This window comes from Triturus cristatus, chromosome 6 (assembly GCF_964204655.1).
Source record: "Triturus cristatus chromosome 6, aTriCri1.1, whole genome shotgun sequence".
Classification (NCBI taxonomy): domain Eukaryota; kingdom Metazoa; phylum Chordata; class Amphibia; order Caudata; family Salamandridae; genus Triturus; species Triturus cristatus.
The window spans coordinates 296,688,177-296,707,154 of record NC_140589.1 but is presented as its reverse complement, the minus strand read 5'-3'; positions in this window follow the sequence as shown (position 1 = coordinate 296,707,154).

Sequence of the window (18,978 nt, the reverse complement as noted above, 5' to 3'; positions counted from 1 at the left end):
GAGAGGGGCTGGGTGTGATCTTTACCACGCATATCCCTTTAACAATCATGCCTTTACTTCACAATTGTGTGGTAAAGGTATGCATGGTAAAGGAATGCGTTGTTAAGATGCATTTGCTGTTGCGGCCACGTTGTAGAGGCACTTGTGGTTACCATGCATGCTTCTGTCATACAACCTCCTTTTCTTAATTAACAGCCAGTGCAGGGCTCTCTGTAACGTTCAGATGGTAGAAAGGATAAAAGAATGGATGGAATGAAGTGTGAAAGGATCAGTGTGAAAGGATTGAAGAAAGGGTGGAACAATGTATTGATAGGTGGCTGAAAGGAGTAACAGAAAGGTGAAAGGATGAATGATAGAACATTGACAGAATGGAGGATCGACTTGTGAACTAAATGATAATTAAATGGAATGGTGGGTGAATGGATGGATAGATGGATAGAAAGGGGAAAAGATGGATGGATGAAAGGATGAATGGGTGAAAGGGTGGATGGGTGAAAAAATAAAGGGAGGATGAAGGGATGAAGGGGACTAGTCTAGGATTGGCTGGCCTGTCTTGATTTGCTCATTCGGTGTCATCAGAAGTTTGGTACAAAGTGGGGGGCATTGTAATTTTCTAGCTACTCCCTTGCTCTCCTCTTTTGAATTTTTCTTTTTATAAAATTAAAATTGACAATATTTTGTTAGTTTTTCGTTGCTTGCATATCACCATTTCCCCTCTTTGGGCCAGATGTAGGTAAATGTGAAATACCGATTCCTTAATACCGAATTTTACTGATTCGGTATTAAGAAATCGGTATTTCCTATGTAGGTAAAGATTCAGTAAAAAATACTGAATCCTTAATATTCCTTATTACCGAATCGGTAATTGAGATCCGGTAATAAGGAATACCTACCCATTCATTTCTATGGGCTTGGAGGCCCATAGGAATGAATGTGAAGACATTCACTATTAGCGATTCGGTATTACCGAATCGTTAATAGCGGGAGGTATTTCAAGGGTGCCAGGGTGTCCAAAGGACACCCTGTTGCACCCCTGAAATATGCATGTGTGCAAATGTGGCGCACATACATGCCCTAAGGGCATGGATGTGTGCCACATGGCACATTAAAAAAAAAAGCAAAAAAGTGCTTTTTGTAAGGAAATTGCTACATACCACCAACTTGAAGTTGGTGGTAAATAGCGATTCGTTATGGCTGAGGTGCACTGTTTTCAGTGCTTCCTACATTGCATTTAAGGAATCGGTATTACCGATTCCTTAAATGCAAGAGCAATAAGGAATCGGTATTTACCGATTCCTTATTTACCGATTCCTTACCTACATCGCACATGGCTAAATACCGGTCGGTAACACTGAAATTTACCGTATATCGCCGCTACCGACCGGTATTTAGCCACCTACCTAGCACATGCATCAAAAATGCCATTTGCGATTCCTTAATAGCGAAAAATAAGGATTCGCTAATAAGGAATCGCAAAAGCCTATGCATGTAGAAATCGCTTACAAAATAGCGATTTCTAAATATTTCTTAATTGCGAGTCGCAAATACCTCCCCATTTATTCCTATGGGCCTAGAGGCCCATAGGAATCAATGGGAGGACATCCTCAATTTGCGATTCTCAATTAGAGAATCGCAAATTGAGAATGCAATTTCAAGGGTGCAAGGGTGTGAAAGCGACACCCTGTTGCACCCCCTGACATCGATCTGTGTACAAATGTTGCGCACACACATGTCCAAAGGACATGTGTGTGAGTAACATACCACTTTGAAAAATGCACTTTCGTGCATTTTTCAAAGTTTTTGCAAATTACCATGAAGTTCAACTTCATGGTAATTTGCGCCCCCCTATCAGCGAAATCGCTAAATATTTTAATTTAATGCATTGCATTTAAGGAATCTCAATTTGCGAATCCTTAAATGCAATCGCAATTTGAGAACTTGCAATTAATTGCGAATTCTCAAATTGCGAGTGCCTTGACCCTTGATGCATCGCAAATGCCCTTTTTGCGGGCGCAAACGGCCGATTTCTGCGAATCGCACCGTTTGCGCTCGCAAAAATGGTTGATGCATGTGCCCCTACATCTGGCCCTTTGTAATTATTCTCTGTCTGTGCTCAGCTAAGAAAAATCAATTTTTTTGTTTTACCAAAACACCTCATTTCCTTATCTTCTAATTGCAGGATTTAACGGTAGGCCTTGAAAAGAAGCTAAGGGCCTTTGTTTTCTGACAAAAGAGAGCTCGTGTTATTAACACCCAATCAGGAATTTACCCTGAGCGCGTGCTGTTGCTAAAGGGAATGAGGGTAGCAGGAGAAAGACAGACCACTGAGAGCCCACCGCGACACACACACAACTCCTGCGGTCCCCTCTTCCCCCGTTTTAGGATTTCGATCAAGTCAAGTTAGAGGGTCGCCCATCATGTCTGGGATGTCTGCGCAATCCCACGCACACTTCTGAGCGGAAAGGCCTGCTCCTGGACAAACTGTGTTTCCAATTCATTCAAAGGGACTGTTGTGTATCACTCCTTGCCCGAGTGCAGCAATTATCAGCAATTATTGGGAAATGAGCAAAAGTCACATGGAATTCCAAAGCCACCCTGAATAAACTACGCATTGTTGAAGGGTCGCCGTGGGGTTCACAGAAGTCCTGTGGTTTCGATTATTGACATTCTGGACTAGTTGGAAGTGACAGCTTCCTTTCCCGGGACTGGAATGTGAACACGTCCCTGCTGCTTACAAATGCATTGTTGTTCAGCCTGAAAGGGGGGTGAAATAATGGATACACTCTACCAACAATGCTACAAAGGCTGCCCTCTATTATTTATTTCATCAAGACACTAGAATTGTTTTTGAATCAACAATGTTATAAAATCTAAAATAGCATGATAAATAAAATGGAATAATAATAAATATTAGACGTGTCAGAAACTATAGAGACAAAAAAGGTGAGGAAGTGAAGGGTTTTATAAACAAAGAAGAAAGACTTGCCAAAGAAGCTCTGAGTGACTAGCAGCATGGAGGTTCTTGAAAAGTGGGAGTCAATGTACTGTTGCACGATTCTATATGATAATGTATCTGCTGAAATAAAGTGTATTTTGTCTCCTCTGTATTGTATACTGCATGTTGATGAACAAGTTCAATAAAAAGAAATATATTTAAAAAAAAAAAGTGGGAGCAATTCAGTCCTAAACAGCGAATTCAGAGAACATGGTGAGAGAAAGTGGCATTTTCTGCAAGACAGCCATGGGAGCCAGGTTCACAAAATTATTGGTGGGGCCTGGGTCAGAAGACCCAAATTTGATTTTAAGTGTGGAAGAACTGCATATGGCACAGGAGTGGGCAGGTCAAATCTACGTGTGACAGGTAAGCAGTTTTATCCATTGTAAAGTTGGACAATGTAGTTAATTTCCGTGCAACATAACGTTTAATACTTCAGATAACGCTCACACACTGCAGCCTCTCTTCATTCACAAACCTCTATGAATGCCCTGCATGCCCACAGACCACCCTCCTCTAACACTTGTCCAATCTGCACACTCACTGTCCTTTCTGCTCCTGCCCCTTCTTCTCACACGTTGCCATCTCAGCTCACAAACCACACCCTCTTAGCGCACAATGCCCCTTATGCTCCCTGCCTCTTTTGCTTTGCCTCTGCCCTCCCTGTTCCCTGGCACCTCTGCTCACACAATGCCTTCTTGTGCTCCCTGCCCCTTCTTCTAAGACATGCATGGGCATATGTACAAACTCGTATCGCCACGGGAAGGTCACTTTTTGTGACGTTCCCGTGGCGATAGGGACCTTGCCTTATGTACAAGGCAGCGTTAAGCCACTTAAAGTGGAGAGCCAGCCTTGACACAATGAAAAGTGAGTTTGGAGGCTTTTCACTCCCAGGACATGTGAAACATAAAATATACATGGCCTACTTTTCAAATACATTGCACCCTGCCCTGGGGGCATTTAGGACCTACCTTAGAGGGAACTTCTAAGTGTTAAAGAGTAAGGTTTAGGCCTGAAGAATAGTTCATTTTTCTAAGTCAAATTGGCAGTACTGCACACCCAGGCCTGGAGACATGTTTGCATTGTCACTTTAGTGATGGCACAATATGTCCTGCAGTCCAGTAGGGACATTTAGCTTACAGGACCTGGGTATGCTTTGGTACATATACTAAGCACTTATAAATGAGTTAAATATGCCAATGAGGTGGCTAGCCAATTTCAACATTTTTAAGGGGCCAGTGCATGTGTATGGGGGCCTGGTTAGCAGTGCCCCAGTGTGCAGAGTCAAGAACCCATCAGCATCATTAAAAACAGGCATTTACAATGCAATAGGTCTCACAATTTTGAGCTATTGGCATTGTAAATGTCGGTTTTTTTCCCCTTTGTGAAGCATTGTGAAGCATTAATCAAATGGTGTAACACAAAATGGCAATAGCTCACTTTGTTATAAATGCGAATTCCATTGCATTGCATTTGTACTAGTGTGAGTTTTGTATTGTAAATGGTACTGGCTTTTATTATTGTGATATTTTTTATCACATTAATCTAATGCATTAAAAATGTTAATACCCACTCATTTTGGAATAAGGACTCTGAGTGGATATTACATATACCCATGTATTGTTACTATGACTGCAGTTACAGGTGTGAGATCACTATCACTGCAGATATAGGTGTGATATTACTATCACTGCATATATAGGTGGGAGATCAGTATTCCTGCAGAAGGCTTCCATTGTTCCGTAGCCTCAGATTTTTGGCATACACACCTAGAAGCTGCTTGAGAATCTGTGCAAGGGGCAACCTTAGTTGTGAAATCCTAGTTACACCCCCTGTCATTATGAGTTGCCTGACACTGACACTTGCGCTGGGGTGCGATAGACATTAGTAGTTTATCCAGAACCACCAACTTCCCCCGGCTCTGCAGCCAATCCCTTTGCCTGTTTAAATAACCACGTGTCCTATACTGGCCTTAGCAGCCCCCTTTAAGTGCCGGTGTTTGATTATGTCAGAATTGGCAGCCAGTTGACTGGTGCTGCTCTTGCTGCCTGCTAAGAGTTCAATAACTAAAAGTGTTTGTAGCAGATGGGGGTCGTCTTCGTAATTTTTCTTTAAACAAAACAATATTGCAGACCTCTTGGAAGTGAGCGCTATTTCAGTTCAAGACATTTGCATCATCTTGTCTAGCTTGCCCTGGTGTTTTAATAACACGGGAAATGTGCCAGGTATGGGGAAATGTTGATAACAGTTTGTGGTTTGTTTTTGTGCCTCCCTTGGCTCTTGCGCCGCATCCAGGGCTGCACCAAGCTCACACAGTGACTGCTGGATGGAGGCCGCGGCAGCCTACATGGGCCTCGTCGAGGCAGTGGAACACCCCTGAGGTGCTACCCTCCTTCACCAAGGCGCGGTTCGCAAAGATAACAAAGGCAGCAGGCCAGAGGTCACACGTAAAGCGTCAACTGGCTTGCCTCTTTTGCCATGCAGAATGGCAAACCTAGCAAATTCAAAAGAAAACTATTTCTTCCAATGCTGCCTTAAAACAAAGCACATGGTTTATTTAGCATCTGCCTCATGACTGTGACAACAGGCAGGCTGGTACCGCCGCCCCTCATTCATTGCACGGCTTGCCTCCGCCTCGCTGTAATGAAAATGTGCTGACTGATGGGCCGAGAGGTTGCCGACTGCCTGCTGCTCACTGGCTTCCGTTCCCACAGTTGCCTCTTTGTTGCCAGCTCACGAAAGTGTACAGTTTTCTTTTCTCATTCTCCTTACCTCCCTCCCTTGCAGTGTCAAGGAACGTCAGACCCTCCATATAGCAAGAAACTGTTCCTAGAGTGATTTTGTGACTACACTATCGCGTCACTGAGGCGGAGTTTGGCCATTCGTGAGCATATGTCTTGTTAATAATTTCCGTTCTGTGATACAAAAATTCCCCATATCAGCTTTTATTCAGCACCTGGCAAAAACAATCATGACGAGATGCTGATAGCAACCCGATAAAAAAAACAGGAAGAAAAACACCCTGGATACCACGAATAAAGTAAACACTGACACGAATCCCATTGTCACCGGGTGTGGGGTGATTTCTGCTGTATAATGACACAGCAACGAGGGCAAAACAAGCTGTCGTAAACATGATCCGCAAGTACACGCCTCCTAAAGATAAGAAATTGCTTCACGACATCCGAAAAGCAGACGATCCAGTCCGGATGGGCCGGACGAAAAGGGGAAAGGGCGGAAACCAAAAAGCCTCAGTTTCAATCGGAGGCCTCCATTTTACATAAACGATGACGCCAGCCAATGAAAACGAGTGGCGGGGTTTCAAGTCCCCCTCTGAAATTTCCTCATCCACAATATGTCTCGCAGAGCGAGCAGCGCTTGCGCGCTGCAACGCTAGGCAAGACCTAAAAATGGGGGTGCCCAGGCATTTTCGTACAATGTGCCAGAGTGACTTACTGGCTGAGGGTGAGGGTGGGGCTGCATCTGGCTTCCTGGGAGTCAGGCAAAGGAGACACATGTCACTGACACCTCAAATTTTAGATAGCCTCCATGGCACAGGCCATGCTGGGTAAGCAAATCAAAATCCCTGATGGTCTCGGGCTAAACCAGTAGGAGACTACTTGGGTACCCAGCAGGTTGAACGTCTGGGTTAGTTGGCAATTTAATTTAGATACTGGTAGGCTTTGCTTCATAAAACTGAAGTGTGATGAATATGGAGAACTTGCAAATGGTTGGATCCTTAGGTCATTTGATGTTAGCAAAATCATATTGGCAGAAAATAAAGGAGGTCAGCATTCCTGAAGATTGTATGGGATGGGACTGATGTAAGTACCATCCTGCTGCCAATCCTCTCGATAGGAGGCCAATGACTGGTCTGCCTTCCCAACCAGTGTGCATGGCCAGCAGATGGCTCAAAGTTCATCCAACTCTCCAATCGTTTCTGCTGTTTAGACAAACTGTAAACTCATTCTACCCTTCTATTAGTAGACCACTGAGAATAAATACTATTTTTCTAGTAATTTTCTAGTAATTGTCGCAAGTATGCCAAGCTACTGCAGGTGTGGTAAGCCCCAAATATGTGACTACTAGGCATCTAATCAGCCCAGAAACTATTTAAAGTTTGGATGGTTGCTTGTAAACCACTCATGGTGTGAGCTCTTTAACAAAACTGTTCCTCAACTTCTTAAAGCCTTTCTCAAAGGTACAAAAGACTGACTGTGGCAGAAGAGGCTTCCTTTTTGCCCTGATTAAACTCCCCAATAAAAAACAAGCATTTGACAAAGCCAATAGGTCTAAGGTGGCTGCCAGCCTTATGGATTTGTCAGTGCTTAGTTTGTTTTGTCTTGGTATTTGCTATTGTTGGGAAAACTACAGAGTCCTCACTAATATATATAAAAAAATTGGCTAAAAGCTAAAATATTTTTGGACCTCAAAATGCACGCATCGCCACAGCAGTCCTTGGCACTGAAGGGAACTACTTTGTGAGCGGGTGTGCTCTTTGTGAAATAGTAGAAAAGGCCACCACTCACTTTGAAGTCCACCAAAGGCTGAAATGGGATACCCCGTGCCGCATGCTGTATGCTGAAGTGGACAGAATTTAAATGTGAATGACCCAACAAACAGAACAATGGTTGAAGAGGTCCGGCTGAAAGCCCTTATACGCAACTATTTCATCTGTTCAATTTTAGTAAAATCAAAAGGCCTTGGTTAACGCCAGACATAAACAAGCATTGAAAATGCAATAGGTTTTGCCTTTTATTAAGTTAAAGCCATTTGCTTTGCTATACAATACCATTTGCAAAGCAAATGGCTTTAACTTAATGAAAGGCGAGATCTATTGCATTTTTAATGCTTCCATTAACTGAAGGGAGTAGAGGAAAGGTTTCCACTACAGCAAGTGTACAAATGATCTTCTTTGCCATTAGTTACCACGCACCTGACTTCAGTTGCCCACACACTCCCGCCCTTACCCACAGCATCCCCTGCAATGCACTGCCATAGGTCTTGCGGCTGCCATTATTTAGCAAGCAAATAAAAATAAATAAAAAAAGAACAAGTTGGCTGAGCCGCGTGCAAAGAGACGCACAGGTGCCATTCAGCATGTAAATAAAAGAAATATGAGTTTGGTGAGACAACCGCAACAAGACGCGCGGCCGCCATTTAAAATGTTTCTTGTCTACCATGCCTGTTTCCCATGAGACTTTCCTGTTGCTTGAACATCTCCCGCATCTCCCTGGCAGCTCTTCCTTCGCAGATCTCGCTGCCTCTGGCTTCTCGCCAGGCATCTATCGCTGGCTGTTTCACTGGCTCAAAGATGACCAACCACCGCCGTTTACCCAGATTGCCAGCCACTCCAACTTAGTGCCACTATTCCTGATATCAGCGCTCCAAGCACTCCGGCTCTCACTTTCCTGTTAACAGACTGCTGACTTTAAAGTGTGTACTTAACTGAAGGGAGTAGAGGAATGGTTTCGGCTGCAGCAAATGTAGAAATGAACTTCCTTGCATTTATAACAGCGCACCTGACTTCAGCTGCCCACACACTCCTGTCCTTACCCGCAGCATCCCCCGCAATACACCGCCATAGGTCTCCCGGCTGACATTATATAGCATGCAAATAAAAAAATATATAAATGAGTTGGGTGAGCCGCGCACGAGACGCGTGGCTGCCATTTAAGTATGTAAATATAAGAGCATATTTTTTTAATGAAGACAGTGCCCATCTTGCGGCATAAGTGCATCGGGGGAGGTGGGGAGAAGGAGTGTATTTAAAATTTATAGCACAATGCTCCGGTTAAAATACAAACAAAAAACAAAGGCACACGAAGGGTGTAGATGGGGGAGGGATGGGGAACAAAGGATGAAAAAAGCAATACAATCTGCAAGTTGGTCTTCTCAGTCCCCTACTCGTAACTATGAAACAGAAACTTCAAGTCCCAGAACCCTATGCACAGATGGTAAACAAGCGTTGGCGACCTCTGACCCCAGTCTGATCCCGGGCTCATCATAGACACATGGTGTTATCCTGAGCACATTTTCCATAGGAGGCACTCAAGTCTTTTGCCATCCACTTCTAGCGCCCAGAATGCTTTGTTTGTCCAACGTGATGGAGGGGCGTCAAGGTGTGAGCGTGTTTCGTGCTGTGCCTCACACTCTGACCTTCTCCAGCACACTTGGAAGTTCCCCCTTTTGATGTTTTAGCAGTGTAAGAGGGTGCTACAACGCATTTGGTCGATGCCCTCGTTTCATGGGGCCATTGCCATTTTACACGACTCCCGTCCCCTAGTAGGCCGCTCTCCGTGCAGTCAGCCGTATCCCAATAAGCTTGCGGTGGTTAGGAAATTGTGCAGGGAAAGTATAGTTGTTATTGGGAAAAGCATTAAACTGCTGTGGACAGTGTTTGTACTCGCCGCACTCTCAACTGTTGGCAATAACACTAAAAGAAGTGGTAGCGGGTGAGGGGAGAGGAAAGGGGCAGGGCCACACAGAAGTCTGCTTGTGGAGCGGGAACACCTTCTCTTTGTGTGACTCGGATCCTGTTCCGGCTGTGCTTCATGTTTTCACTCCAGCTCTTCCTCGTGCGCGGACTGGCGCGTGCAAGGCAGCGTGACGAAGCTTCTGATAAGAAACTACGTCACAACAGCTGTAATGCAGGGGCCGTCCAAAAAGGTGAAAGGGCGGCAACCGAAAACCCTCCTTTTCAATGGGAAGCCAGCGTTTAAAACAAACGCTGATGCTACCCAATGAAAATGACGGGGCCGGTCTTCGAGTCCCCTTTTTGAAACTGCCTTCATGACTATAGCTCTCGCAGGCGAGGAGCGCATGCGCGCTCCAACGCCAGGCGAGACCTAAAAACATAAGGGCATTCATATGCACAAATTACTGGACTGTTGCTTCTAACCCACATTCCCCCTTCGTGCAGGAAACAGCAATGGTCAGATGCAAGTGTGGGCTGGCTCACTCAAATGCAAGTGTGTGCTCGCTCACTCTCAGGCAGCGTGATACCACCACTGTGAATGTATGCCCGTGAACTCATAGCTCCCTTTGGTATGGGGTCAAGATGCCGTCTCAAGAGTGCACCCTATAGTCTTTTCGGGATGTCTGTTTAAGAGCCTCGCCAGAGAGTGAAGACAAATTATAGCATGCCTACCGGTTTGCCTGCTTTCTGCCTTCCTCCTGTGGGCAGTGGTTGGTTTGTGCATGCTCTATAATGAGCAATACATTGGTTCATGCGGATAGAGTGGTATTTGTATATGTGATGCCCAGTGCACATGCTAGAATTTCCCTGCTCAGTGCACCAGCAGATAAAATTGGTCACCACATTGGAGGCATCATTTACAAGAAACTGATGCATCTGCATCGATGCGTCAGTTTCCTTGCTCCTGCGCCAAATGTCCTTGCAACACAATGGATGAGCTGTATTTACAAAGCATGGCTCCATGGCGCAAGGATTTAACAGATGCATCAGAAATTCTGACACATCTGTTGGCGTAAAAGTGACACATTGCTGGAGTTGGTCGTAATACTGATGCAACTCCAGCAATGCATCAGAAAACATAGGCAAGTGCCATTGTAAAAGCCCTGCGTCTTTCCTTACGGCTGGTCTGAGCAGGCGTAAGGATTTTGACGCAGTCAAGTCGTAGAGTAACACAGTGAAATGTTGTAACTTTCATTGCGCCACTCCTACGTGGAGTTTTTGCATTGGAACGCCTACCCTGAATACATTTTATCTGGTACAGTTATAATATGACGCAGGGATTTATAAACTGACGCATTGAACCCAATGCGTCAGTTTGTAGATATGGAGCAGTGTGGCACACTGATTGCACCGCCCCTGCATAAAAAAAAAAGTGTTGCAGCAGCAGGGCAAGCTCCTCGTAAATGAGGCCCTGGGTATTTATCAGTGGACTACACAGAAAGGCATAGGAAAAGAATGGACAATAAAAGGTTGTGTCTCATTTTTTCCATTGTCGAACTATAGTGGATTGTGCACTGAAAATGATTGGCCAATAGTTGTTTTACACTCGCACAATTTATTTAATGTATGTCATGGTAGAGCAGGTAAAACAACATTTTGTATACCTTCTCTATTTTGCATGAAAATACTAATTATGTAACTTTCTAATTACTAAAGTATATTAATTGTTTGCTGTGGTCTAATTAACCAACCTTACACTTTAATACGCGGGACTAAATGCAAATTGCATGGCAAGTAACTCTAATAAATAATGATGGTACGCATATTAACGGTAGATTGTGTTGATATAGGAAATTGAATGGTTATATTGCTTTTTGTGATGTTTTGCGTTCCTGCTAGGACGAAATGGTGAGTAATATTGCTTTAAATGTTGCTATAAGCTAGGAAAATACTAATATATAAAGGGATTAGTGTGGGTTTAAACATTAGAATCTTCATTTCCGTATATTAATTATTCTTTATGTTTGTTTTGCTTAAGTTGGCATTCGGGCCTACTAGGCCATAATATTCAAAATGGAATTCGGAAGTGGCAACCGTCGTGCGAGCGTGATGACTACTGCGCAGACTCGGATGGCTCTGAAGATCTCCAAGCGTCCTCAGATCAGAGCAAAGTGTTCCTCGTCAAGGATAGGAACGTGGAGGACTGCCAGACTTCAGCTAGTGTGAATGGCAAGAAAAAACAATAACCACCTATGCCTGGAGGTCAACACGTTGATACTTCGGACCTTTTCGCATGAGAACTGTATAAGCTAAAAGAATGACATAAGCCGTTTCCCTGAGTACCCAGGAACGTGAGAATGGAGGACCATATTGCAAATTTGAGGGGCTTAGCCAATCAGAGTGTTTAGATTTAGAAATTGTTGCCGATTTTTTTAGAAATCATTATAAAAGGGGAACTGTAGGAGAGGGTAGAGTTAGTGCTAGTGCGTTCCAGAGGGGTGTCCCGAACTTGCGTGATCAATTTGCTTGCACGATTGCCTGGTCCTTTGGATATCTTTGGAACTGTGTCGTGCCGAGCGAAATAACTTTTCGGACTTATTTGGGTATTGGTCTGCATTCGATTGGGACGATTTCACCCGAAGGGATTTGACTTATGCAGAGCTAACAGGGTTAGAGAAAGAGTCCCCGAGATCAAGAATAGGTAAATATAAATGTCATGCTAAATTGTGCTGAATAATCAAATTTGAACTTTGTGTTGACCGAAATGCTAATTATGCAACTGAAAGTGAATTAATTAGATAAACTAAACATTGATTAACAGAAAATGAGTTTGTGATTCTTTAGGTAAGGTTGAATAAAGATTCCGAAGCTTTAATGTGTTTTAGCTGGTTCTAAATCACCATCAACCAGTCCAACTAATTTGTCCGTTGACCAAGTGGTAGAGTGCCTTGATGTTAATGTTAGGATTCTAGAGGTACTGATGTAAATATGTACATATTGTAACGAATTTCCTCCCCTATAGGTAATAAGGTACCCCCACATGTCCAGCGATTCTCATCCTCCTGTGTGCAGATTCGAGTGAGACGTATGAATGTTGGTGTTATGGGCCCCACCAATGAATGCATGCGTGAATGAGTTTGTGCAATGACGGGTCTGTGACGCAGGGAGGATATGTAAATTTGCCCTTTTCCGCTGGAGCAGTCACACAAGAGAAGCAAGATGACATTACACTAGTGCTTTAAAATATAAAACCATGGACTGAGGTACACTCACAAATTATGCTCTAGCGTTTTATCGTTTTTAATTAATCAAGCTCTGTATTTTTTGGTGCCCCTCTTCTACCTCCTTTGCCTGAACAGTTCACTATTTTGTTCACAAGAGTAAAGTAAATGGATTCTTCTGTTTCACAAGGGTTTATGTTGTAGCAGCTTTCAGGTCTCATTTTATCCCTGTTCCCTCTGCTGATAAAAATGAAGTCAGCTGTTTCCTCTCGTTTAAGTTGTAACAATTGGAAATCAGTCAAAATGTCACTACGGTTTACTATGATGCTGTTAAAGGAAGCTCTGATGGTCAGCAATGTCACCAAAAGTTAGCAGAGTGAGACAGAATATACACACGCCATGGCACCATAAATTGTGACTTACACTACAGTTTGGGAAACATGGACCATTATGTCAAGGCCTGGCATAAAACGGCTAAATAGCATGCACGAGAGACCTAGAATAACTACCAATAAGATATATACATTCCAATTGATCAAAACTAACTTCTAACTTTCTCGACGACTTAAAATGACATATTTTCTCCTGACACTTCTGTGAAATCCAAAGAAACAGGTGATTCCTCTTTGCTTAATGATTTTATTGTGTTGACGTGTTTCACCCTCATGGGTTTGCCCACGTTACAGACCAGCCCTACGTTAGTGTCACTTTTTATAATGTGCCACCTATTCTTATATAATAATTTACATGTATCCAGCTCATGGATTTTGGGACTTGTAGTTCTATAAACTCTGTTAATGACACATTTTACAAAAATGGCAACTTCTTCCAAAACTTCCAATCACAACCATAAAATATTCAAGCCAGACCCTTATTGTACCATCTAAGGAACAAGCAGAGACAAAACCCATTAGCAAACACGCTCTCTACCTCATCACTTAACATCTCAGGCACCTCATCCTCGCCCCCACCTCTACCCCAGTCATCCCACCCTCGCCAGACTGACCACCCTTGGCCAAACACATATTTTCCAACCCCCTACTTACGTTCATCCTACTTCTCCTCAACCTTCCCTACTCACTGCCCCAATTCGTATCAGGTTCTCCCCCATACCACAATATTTACTCCTTCCCACCCCAAAGCACACACATCACCAATGCTACGCCACCCACACTCCACTCTACACACTTCAACAATACTACAAACACTATTGCCCAACTCACAAATTCCACTACACATTACAGTGGCATTGTAACCAACATGCACTGCCCTCACCTGGTTACAATGACACTTGCATCAACCTATAGCCAAGTTTCATTGACATATAGCCAGGTTCTCTTAGATCACGCTACTGTTTCAAATCCACATCATACATCTCAATGGGGAAACCAGAAACAGACGTCACCCCCATGACGTACACAACGCTCACTAGTCGAACATATTTAGTACAGACGTCTATCTGATGCACATAGCCTATTCGGAACAATGTCATATAATATGACATAGTGACTGATTCAACCAGTCTGAATATTTCCCTCGACAGCTTCCACTGAAACTCACCTCTTGCCCCCACTGAACAATGACTTACAACATGCCACCAAGTCTGACCACCCCTCACTCCCTGACTGCAACAGATGGCACACCAGGATGACCCAGTTAACCACAACATTCTACTAAACACTTATGAATCTGTCTGAGCGGGACAGTCTTCAAATGGTTCTCCTCTTAACTCAACAATTGCCTCGAACAAATTAAACCAAAGGACTTCCTATCAAAGCCAACCCATGTTAACCAAGGAGGTCCTTAAGGCTCCATCTTAGCCCGGAGTTCTTTAACCTATACATGGAACCCCTTACCTCAGTTTTCCACCAGGCCAAAATACATTGACATCTTTATTCTGATGATGCTCAACTCTACCTCAAAAGCACTCCTTCAGCAAATATGATCCATTCTTATTTTTATTTTTTTATTTTACAGAGTTTTATATAGCGCAAACTTGACCCGTATAGGGTATCAGAGCGCTTTACAAAGCACCAGTTGCATTACATGAGGACACATTCATTCATTTTTTTTTGTTAGGCATGGGGAGATTAAGTGATTTGCCCAAAATCATAGGATGTTCAGCGTCATTGCCGAGACTTGAACCCAGTTCCCCAGATTCGAGGTCGACCGCCCTAGCCGCTAAGCCAACTCCTCTCTCCAATCTCCTCTCCTCATTTCCTCAATCCATCTCAACCAAACACTGACAAAAAATCAAGCATAGCTCTCACCTATCCACTTAAAACTAAACTCCCTGAAAAACTCACTTCCCTCTCATCTCCACCCACTCCCCTCTCAGCCCACCCTCAATACACAGCTGACTCACACCACCTGAAAGCTCAGGACTGCATTCTGAAAACTATTGACTTTATTAAATCTCTCAGAATCACATAAACACTCCACCAACAAAGTTTCACTATACAAACTCAGGCTTCTTAGGAAAATCATGCCATTATTTGCATTACCAGACCTCCAAAATGTCGTACATGTCCTTGTAATCTTCAGACCAGATTATGGTAATGCAGTGTTTACTGGTACTCCCGAATCTAAACTAACACCACTAATTGCTACGCTCAACTCCGCTGCAAGACTAGTAACTGGATCAAGTCACTACGATCACATTATTCCCACTCTTATCACTCTAAAGTGGCTACCTGTCAAAGCATAATGCATTCTTAAAATAGTCTGTATCACACTCAAAGCTCTACACTGTAGATTCCAAAATACCTGGCACAGAACCACCCTCTATCCATTGGAATCTACACACTGAAAAGCTCAAACTCTCTACTCTTTGAACCACCAAGATTAAAAATGGAAAGTACCTACTCTTGATCCTTTACTAGCAGTGCAGCCAGGATATGGAACTCCCTACCTCCAGAGATCCGCACAAACCCCTCCTCTAACTTTCAAGAAGAATATGAAAGGTCTACTTTTGGCAAGACACTTAGGGGAGTGATTGATCGGATCATGTGATGGTTGGCTTTAGCTATATGTAATTGGCCATAGCACTTGCAACCTAACACTGTTAACTGCTTGTGTGCATCCAAAATAACATAACTGTAGCTGTACGTGTAAATCTCTCCTTACACTGTTACCTAGCTATTTATATTGTAAAGCTTGCCCCAATCAGCATACTACCTGTAACCTACAAATGTAGCCTGCTTAGGTGCATTGTATGCAACAGTAGCATTACTTTTACATTTTGCATCACACTGTTACCTACCTCTATATATATTGTAGCTTATTGAAACCAACATGATCAAACTTTAACCCACCTGCATAAGTAACCTACCTGCATAAGTAACCTACCCGCATAAGTGTAGCCAACATGCTTCAACTGCTAGTTACCCCCAAGTATTCTGTTGCTTTGCATTCTGTATGTTATCTTATTCTGTACATTGCTCTGATACTCTCTGGGGAGAGTGAGGCGGGTGCAGGAGATTGCATGAAATAGCAGATAGCGCAAAATAATTTGTCTTCCTTACCACCATTAAATGACAACAGTTTTGTTATGTGTTGCTTGCAATGAGTCTGCATTAACACTCGTAATTGTGGTGAACTGTAAAGCTACCAACAGGAGTACGACTGTGGGTCCAGGAGAGAATTAACACCAGGTATGTTATGAATTTAAGCCATGCCACTGGTATGAGTTGAAGCAGGAGCTGAACTTGCGATATGTTTTGGATTATGGAGCGGCCTGACATAAAGTATGTTTTGAATTGTAGAATGGAAGTGGCAGCACTAAGTATATGGAAATGGGGGACAACAGCCATGATTTATAAATAGTTGGAGTGGTGTAGTAGGATGCCAAACAGATGTTTGATGTTGTATACAGGAAATCATGTTTGATATTAGACCTTGCAGAATTTCTGCACATTTGGTAATAAAAGTCATGTCTTCTTCCTGTGCCATGCCTTGTTATAATCACAGTGTAAGGCATGTAGTGGCTGGACCACCAATACAAATATTAACAACATCAATTGCCACACACAAACTCCTGTGTAAACTGTTTGAGAGAGTCACCTCCCATGAATTAGAGAACGGAATGTGAATAAAGGACAACAATAACATGAATAACATTCTTTATCAATGTCAGTGATCAGCCCATGTATATGATAAAGTACATATTACACTCATTCATTTGCAGTCATTGAATGAGATTGAAAGTAGGAAGAAGAAGCAGCAGAATGTAGCAGAAGAAGCACCTGTGATCAACCTGTGACAGAACATAGTTACATAAGCTAAAAACAATGATTTTTCAGTTTCGTAGTCGATAACAAGCATAAACAAACGCTGTAATAACCAAGTCTGAGATTAAATTACATATTATGGGTATAATAAGTCAGATTGCATCACTTTATTGTGAACCCCATCTCTTTAATGTGGTAAGCCAGAGTCCTGAAATAAAGGATCTATTGTCTGAATAAAGTCTAGAGATCAATCAAATCATGTGGGTCCTCATATGGAAGTGTCAACATGTTTCGACCCCACTGTTGTTCCGGGAGTCTCCTTAGCATGGGGACTTGGGCATAATTGTTTTGCGTGTAAAGCTGTTTGTCTGGACAAGGACAAGGGTAATTCTAAAAGGAAAAACATAGGGGGATATTCACAAGAACGTGTGACAACTCCCGCAAAAGTAGCTTAACGCAACTCCCCACATCGCAGTCCAATGCGGGAAAATGACCCCTTGGCAACGCGGCATTCCCAAGCCGGCGGCACCATGCGATAGGCTCATGTTAATGCGTCAAATGTCTGCGATAAAGTCAACGCGACGTCGCAAAAAATGTGAAACACGAACGCAAAAAAGCTGCGATGAGGCCAAGCGCGATACAGAACTCAGCGAAAACAAGCCACAGGCCTGCAAATCCCACTCGTCATGCAGGAAAAAGCACTATAAAAGGCAAAAAACCTACACCAAAACCCAATCAACCTGAGTAGCACCATGGATGCACACAGACCGAGTACAGAGGACAACCCGAACCTCACAAGCCCCACGGAGGACCAGCCAGGAACCCCCTGCTCGGGGAAGGGCAAGGAGAAGAGGTAGAGGAAGACGGGGTTCAGTCCGCAGAAAGACCGGATCCTCGTCATGGAGGTGACAGAACACTACCAACAACTGTTCATCTCCTCCACTACGTCATTGGCAACACAAACGGATATATGGCAGTCCATCGTCAACAACGTGAATGCAGTTGGAGTGCCGAGGAGGTCAATGGAGGAGGTCAAGAGGCTCTGGCATGAAGTGCACAGCCTAACCAAGGAGAAACTCGCTGCCAACAGGAAGGCAGCAAAGGTGACAGGAGGTGGGACCCCTGCGCCACAGGAGGAGCTGGATGAGCTTCAGCAAATGGTGGCCACAGTCATCAGTGCAGAGACGGTGCAAGGAGTTGGGGGTCTGGACACAGCTCGATATGACCTGACCCAACAGCAACAGGGTGTGTAACTACCAGGGCCTGGGGGGCCGGAGGGAAATGGGCACAATGGCACACATGCACAATCATGCGCAGCACACCACACACCCACAATGAGTGTGGAACATGTCCCTGAAACCCATGGCACACTGCAACATACATAGAAACACCAAGTAGGCCCCCGTCCACAATGTGCACAAATGGGCCCCCCTCCATATCACCAATACCACAACCAACCCATGCACATGTGTTGATTCCAGAAATGCAGCCACTCACTGAGCCACACAAACTCTGCAAGTGACACTGCATGACAGACAGCATGGCTGCAGTCACAATACATGACATGGTGCACGAGACGACTTTGAGGTGGCTGAGTGTGGACAACATCCGTAAAGGAGCATGTCACACTCTAAAACATCAACGTGCACCTACAACCCATGACGTCAACAACACATCTGCAGACAAACAATGCAAAAGAGTACAAAAGATGTAAAAGAGCACAAAGGACCCAAGTCGCAAACATCACAGCTCCCACAAAGCACACAAGTCAAAGGCACATCGACTCAAAGGGATGAGGGGCTGTCAAATCAGAGCTAAAGGGCCGACATGCCAACAGCACAGCACACACACATAACAATCACAGTACATCAACATTGATGACAATGTGGTACAAAGTGCAACCCTTACACCACAGGACAGAGCATGTAACTGGTGCCGCTCGTGCATAGAAACTGGCTAATGACATCTGGCATTGCATGACACTGTGAGATGATGTACGAGTACAACCTCACATCCGTCATGTAGTGCAAATGTACACTGTGTCCCAGCAAATAGCCAGCTCCTCCAAAACAGTCACAATGCACATTGTCATGCAATCTGTATGTAAACATATAC